Genomic DNA, 7,415 nt, shown 5'->3' with positions numbered 1-7,415 from the left:
CATCGAGAGTATATTATCCTATGATAATGCACTCTGCTGCGATTCACTAAGATTGTGCACCCGATATCCTGCATGTGTCGCTTCCCCGCTCAGGTCCGCCGGAGTTCACTTTCTTCTTCCTGGTGCATGTAAGTGCATTGTCTGTTAAATCCTGTGCTCAGTCCGAATCAGTCGGATCGTCTGACGGGCCGCCCCCCAATTTCTGTCGCATGAAAGCCAGCTCATCTGCCCCAAAATCCGATCTACTGTTTGTTACTTATCAAAACGATTCTGATTGCTCCAGCCAGAGACACTCAACTCACATCTGACTGTACGGGACTCGCGGCAGCAGCGAATAAAGTAGACCTGTAATTTGGGGCACACATTAAAATCCAAACCCACAAGAAATGGTGCAAATGTGTTTTTTCATCATTTTCACTGCATTCAGAATTTTTTCCCGCTTCCCAGTACACGGCATAGAATATTAAATACCGTTCAATTTGTTACACAGAAAACAAGCCCTCACACAGCTCTTTACATGGAAAAATAAAAAAGATTTTTGAAGGTGGGGAGTGAAAAATAAAGACGCAAAAACAAAAAAGGGCCAGGTCCTTAAGGGGTTAAGGACGCAGGCAGTGTATAGCTTAAGGCTCAGCCCCATTTTATGGATTCTGACATGTCGCTTTATATGGTTATAACTTTTGAACACTGTTACTTGTTTTTTTCCTCACGTTGTACTTCATTTTAGTGGTAAATGTTGGCTGAAAAATCGATTTTCCATATTTTCAGAATTGACTATATTGGGGATAAATACCGTTATGAATGAAATTTTATATATTTAACATAAAAAAAAACCCTATATAATCAACCCATTTTAAAATCTGCACCCCTCAAACTATCAGAAACAGCTTTTAGGAAGATTGTTAACCCCTTCATAGTAATTACCGTATATACTCGAGTATAAGCCGAGTTTTTCAGCACAATTTTTGTGCTGAAAATTCCCCACTCGGCTTATACTCGGGTATATTAAAAAAAATAAACTCAATACTCACTATTCCGACGGCCCGGGCAGCTCCGCTTCCATCTTCATGTCCGCGGCGGGTCCGCGGCATCTCCGTCTGCAGCGCCTCTTCTCCTTCAGACCGGCGCTAGGACCGCGACATCCCCGTACACACGACCCGGCCGGCACACAACTGTGACATCAGCAACTGTGATGTCACAGTTATGTGCCGACCGGGCCGTGCGTACTGAGACATCGCGATCCTAGCGCTGGCCTAAAGGAGAAGAGGCGCTGCAGACGGAGATGCCGCGGACCCGCCGCGGACATGAAGATGGAAGCGGAGCTGCCCGGGCTGTTGGAATGGTGAGTACTGAGTTTATTATTTTTGGGGGCTGGCAGGCTGGCTGTATACAACGGGGGGCTGACAGGCTGGCTGTATACAACGGGGGGCTGGCAGGCTGGCTGTATACAACGGGGGGCTGACAGGCTGGCTGTATACAACAGGGGGCTGACAGGCTGGCTGTATACAACAGGGGGCTAACAGGCTGGCTGTATACAACAGGGGGCTGACAGGCTGGCTGTATACAACAGGGGGCTAACAGGCTTGCTGTATACAACAGAGGGCTGACAGGCTGGCTGTATACAACAGGGGGCTAACAGGCTGGCTGTATACAACAGGGGGCTGACTGGCTGGCTGTATACAACAGGGGGCTAACAGGCTGGCTGTATACAACAGGGGGCTGACAGGCTGGCTGTATACAACAGGGGGCTAACAGGCTGGCTGTATACAACAGGGGGCTGACAGGCTGGCTGTATACAACAGGGGGCTGACTGTATACAACAGGGGGCTGACAGGCTGACTGTATACAACAGGGGGCTGACAGGCTGACTGTATACCACAGGGGGCTCACAGGCTGGCTGTATACAACAGGGGGCTGACAGGCTGGCTGTATACAACAGGGGGTGGCTATATACTGGGGAGGCTGTGACCAATGCATTTCCCACCCTCGGCTTATACTCGAGTCAATAGGTTTTTCCAGTTTTTTGTGTTAAAATTAGGGGTCTTGGCTTATACTCGGGTCGGCTTATACTCGAGTATATACGGTACATCAAAATGGAGGTGAAATTTAGAATGGTCAAATTGTGTCGGTTATACGTTCATTTAGCCCTAAAATGTGCACATTTCCAAAAGATAAAAAGAGAAAACCCATCTTACAATTTGTTCTATAATTTCTCTGTGGGTGAACAGAGACCCCCCACACGTGGCCGTTACTTGTTTTATGGGCACACAGCGAGATGCGGGAGTGAAGGAGGGACCTGCAGCTGCCAGGATTTTACTTTCCTCATTGGCCCCTTTTGTATGCTATAAAATTTTCGCTTTATTGTTATTGGGGCCATGTGATGGCATTTTTTTTGCGGGATGAGAAGCTTTTTTCAGTGTTACCATTTTGTTAAAAATTTAGGAACTTTTGAGGGCAGGAGTAGAAAAGCATCAATTCTGTACTGAATTTTTTACTTTTTTCTGGTGTTCACCGTGTAGCCTAAGGCCCCTTCCACACTAGCGAGTGTGATGCGATGAACTCGCATCACACTCGCAACGCAAGCTGCCGGGAACGCACGGCCCGAACGCTGCACCGCGGGAGTGAACTCAGCATGTCAGTTCACTCCCGCGGTGCAGCGTTCGGGCCGTGCGTTCCCGGCAGCTTGCGTTGCGAGTGTGATGCGAGTTCATCGCATCACACTCGCTAGTGTGGAAGGGGCCTAATAATCATGTTATCTTTATTCCATGGGTCGATTACAGGGATACCAGACTTGTTTTATTAAATTTGCCAAATAAAACCCTAATGTGGGGGAAAATCTATCATTTTGTATTGCCGTCTTACAAGTGGCATAACATTGTTACTTTTTTGGCTACAGAGCTGGTTGATGGCTTGTTTTTTTGCGGGACATGTTGTACTTTGTAACAGTATCGTTCTGGAGTACATATGTTCTTTGATCACTTTTTATCATCTGGTTGCTTGTTCATGATAATACTCTGCAATACTGACAACTGTGCCTTTAAGAAGACGTCATCTTACAGTCACTGCCTGCAGGCAGCTCTGGGGTTAAACACCCGCAATCTGAGCCCACTCCGACCGCGGGTGTTACACTGGGGTGTTGGCTATTAGTTACAGCCGGCACTACGTTTGTTCCGATGCCGGTTTGGCTCAGATCTTGAGTTCAACCGTTATCAGCTCTGCGTCCTATATATCGGACACTGAGCGCTAAGTCAGTGCGCTCAGTGTCATATATATCATACGCTGAGCGCCAAGAGGTTAATGAGGATGTTTGCTAGCCTCTGATGAAACAGCTAGCACACATCCTGAACTCCTTGCCAAAATGGATCCAAAATGGATTCAAAACGCCATGTGTGGCATCACCCTTAGGCCACGTATACAAGTCTTCTACTGAATGTGAGCTTAAAGGGGTTGTCCGGGACCTAGGTTCCCCTGTCTAATCTAAAGCTATGGGTGCATTAACTAACTTTCTAATATACTTACCGTTCCCGAAGTGGCTGGTTCCCCTCGATCCGGAGCCGGTCACGTGACATCGCGTCTTCTTCTTTCTTCACTTCCGCTGACGTCACGTCCACAGCTCTCGCTTCCAAACGTTGCCGCCCCCGGGACGGATAGGCGGAGTCTTCTCCTCTTCGTCACTGGACGGGCGGGGAAGACGGCATCTGTCCGACGCATGCGCAGTAGAGGCAGCGCTTCGATGCGCCCACTGCGCATGCCCGGAATATTAATAATCTGCAATGCCGGGTTGCGCATGGCACGTCCGCTGCTGCGTATTCTCGTCCAATCACAGCCCAGCTTGCTTGCTTAGGTGCGGAGTGGCTTGCTGGGCTTGAGAATTGGACGAGAATAGAGAATATTACAAGAGCAAATTACCTTATTTTGTTAATGTATGTATATATACCTAATATGCCTTATGTAATTTTGTCTTGGGCTGTGGGTGGCCCGTGTAATGGAGGTCATTGACACATATGAGGTCCATTTAATATTTTTCTTTTGTCACATATGACATGGACCTCATATGTGACAATCCTCTCCATTACATATGTGACCACACACATCCCAAAACAAAATGTCATAACCCCATCACCCCTATGGCATGGTCCATGTTTATTAGTCATAGGTCACATATGAGCCATAACATATATGACCACCCCCCTATAGGTACACAGTGTATGGTGGAATTTATATAGTGCTTGTATGCCAGTTTCTGGTATACAAGCACTGAAATGATTGCAATTACTTGCAGACTGTTCATCAGAGTAATGGAGCAGACGTCCGGGCATGACGGTTCTGCTCCATTAATCTCTATGGAGCTGACGGAGATTGCTGAGCGCAGCGCCCAGCAATCTCTGTCAGCTCCATAGAGATGAATGGAGCAAACCGGTCATGCACAGCGGTCTGTTCCATTACTCTAATGGCTCCGTCGGAGGTACATGGGACCTCATCGAGCTCCTCGTTTTTTATATGTTTGGGGGTAACGGAAAATACCACCCAAAGTCGGAATTTTTTTGCCATTTTGAAAAATTAAAAAATTCAATAAAAAGTGATCAAAAGGTTGGACAGTCCTAAAAATGGTAGCATCGAAAACGCCATCAAAAGTCGCACAAAATGACACCACCCACAGGTTTTAATTTTTGTAAATGTATAAAAACATTATAAAACACATTTGGTGTCCCTGTGATCGTACTGACCAAAAGAATAAATTAGACATTTCATTTGGGACACACAGTGAAAGCCGTAAAATCCAAGCCCACAAGAAAAGCACTCAAATGTCTGTTTCACAATTTTCACGGCATGTCGAATTTTTTTTCCCACTTCACAGTGCACGGCATAGAATATTAAATACCATCACTATGCAGTGCAATTTGTTACGCAGATCACAGCCCTGTATGTGTAAAAATAAAAAAATTATATATTTTGTGGAGTGAAAAATTAAAATGAAAAAACAGGATGAGGAGATGACACAAGAGCTTACAGTCTAGGAGGATGAGGGAGTGACACAAGAGCTTACAGTCTATGAGGATGAGGAGGACACAAGAGCTTACAGTCTATGAGGATGAGGGGGGACACGAGCTTACAGTCTATGAGGATGAGGGGGTGACACAAGCTTACAGTCTATGAACATGAGATGTGACACAAGAGCTTACAGTCTACTCTATGAGGATTAGAGGTGACACAAGAGCTTACAGTCTATGAGGATGAGGAGGGACACAAGAGCTTACAGTCTATGAAGATGAGGGGGTGACACAAGAACTTACAGTCTATGCGGATGAGGAGGTGACACAAGAGCTTACAGTCTATGAGGATAAGGGTGGACACAAGAGCTTACAGTCTATGAGGATGAGGGGGGACACAAGAGCTTACAGTCTATGAAGATGAGGGGGTGACACAAGAACTTACAGTCTATGCGGATGAGGAGGTGACACAAGAGCTTACAGTCTATGAGGATGAGAGGTGACACAAGAGCTTACAGTCTATGAGGATGAGGGGGGACACAAGAGCTTACAGTCTATGAAGATGAGGGGGTGACACAAGAACTTACAGTTTATGAGGATGAGGGGGTGACACAAGAGCTTACAGTCTATTGAATATAGAGTAAAAAAAAATATATATAATATATAGAACAAATCAGGGGCATAAATAAAGTAGTAGTAGCCATAGCAGCTACTATGGGGCCAGCTGTGTCATGGGCCCCAGCATCTGGCCTGGCACATGGTCTTGCTGCGGCAGGGTACCACCAGGTCGTTCCGCAGGTGCGACTAGCCCGTGGTGGCTGCCAAGGTAGTAATGCAGGAGACAATCTGTACCCGGGGTGATGGCAGGAGAATAGCACAGAAAGGCACACTAGGACACTAGGAATCGCAGGAGCTGGAACATGGATCAGGAATACAGGAACTGCCTGGCACACAGGAACGGCCTGGCACACAGGAACGCAGGAGACACAGGAACGGCCTGGCACACAGGAACGGCCTGGCACACAGGAACGCAGGAGACACAGGAACGGCCTGGCACACAGGAACGCAGGAGACACAGGAACGGCCTGGCACACAGGAACGCAGGAGACACACGAACGGCCTGGCACGCAGGATACACAGGAACGGCCTGGCACACAGGAACGCAGGAGACACAGGAACGGCCTGGCACACAGGAACGCAGGAGACACAGGAACGGCCTGGCACACAGGAACGCAGGAGACACAGGAACGGCCTGGCACACAGGAACGCAGGAGACACAGGAACGGCCTGGCACACAGGAACGCAGGAGACACAGGAACGGCCTGGCACACAGGAACGCAGGAGACACAGGAACGGCCTGGCACACAGGAACGCAGGAGACACAGGAACGGCCTGGCACACAGGAACGCAGGAGACACAGGAACGGCCTGGCACACAGGAACGCAGGATAAATAGGGGAGCTTTCTCTTCAGGAGAAGGCTTGAAGATCCGACAAGGGTCACAGGAAGGGGCAGGAATTTATATGAGACCAGCTGCAATTATCCTAGGAGACGGACATGGCATGATCAAAAGACTATTGCGGTGCCAGGGACAGAATGCATCATATCATGGAAGATGATTTTTGCTTCACAAAATGTTGCAGAGGCAACACTAGAATGATTAGAGTGTCAGCTCTTCTACAAATGCAACAGATATTGAATTCTGTCCCCGTTAGTGCATTTAGCACTTTACACTGCACTTCTCACGTTCTGTCCTTTGATAAATAGAATATCTATATATATCTATATCTATATATATACACATAGATAATTTGATAAAAACAGCAGATTGATATATAATACCTAGATATAAATATATACATAGATGTGTAGTAGGATGCATATCATATAGCATAGAACTAAGAGAGCCCTGCCGTTACAGATACTAATTTATAGTATAGTATTACAGTATCATTCATAACACTTTGCTATCATTACCATTATTTTATTGTGTGAGGGATCTATTGCCTTTGCCTTGAAAATCTGACTGACACTTTGCTGAGGAAAGATGCAGTAGCTGGACAGGATGGAATATTCTCTGTGCACTGTGTAGGAAATAGGAAGGTGTAGTGGGCGGGATGCAGCAGAGCCTGGAAGGTGTAGTGGGTGGGGTTACCAGCACCGTGTAGGCTGGAATGGGTGGATACACTCCCTGCTGTGTTTACAGTACAATGCACTGTGGGGAGTGTAGTTTCTGCAGCACAAAAACGTCCATACAGGAAGCTGAGATTGTAAACATTTGCAGGCTGATGTGTAACCCCATATGCAGGGAGGATTCAAAGTTTGAATCAAGGTAAGGCATGGTCATTAGGGTGATGATTGATGACTACTGGGAACATCTGGTGAATTTTTATAGTCCCGGATAACCCCTTTAATGTGAGATCAA

Source organism: Engystomops pustulosus, chromosome 10 (genome assembly GCF_040894005.1).
Source record: "Engystomops pustulosus chromosome 10, aEngPut4.maternal, whole genome shotgun sequence".
In the NCBI taxonomy this organism is placed as follows: domain Eukaryota; kingdom Metazoa; phylum Chordata; class Amphibia; order Anura; family Leptodactylidae; genus Engystomops; species Engystomops pustulosus.
Note: the sequence above shows the minus strand (reverse complement) of the source record.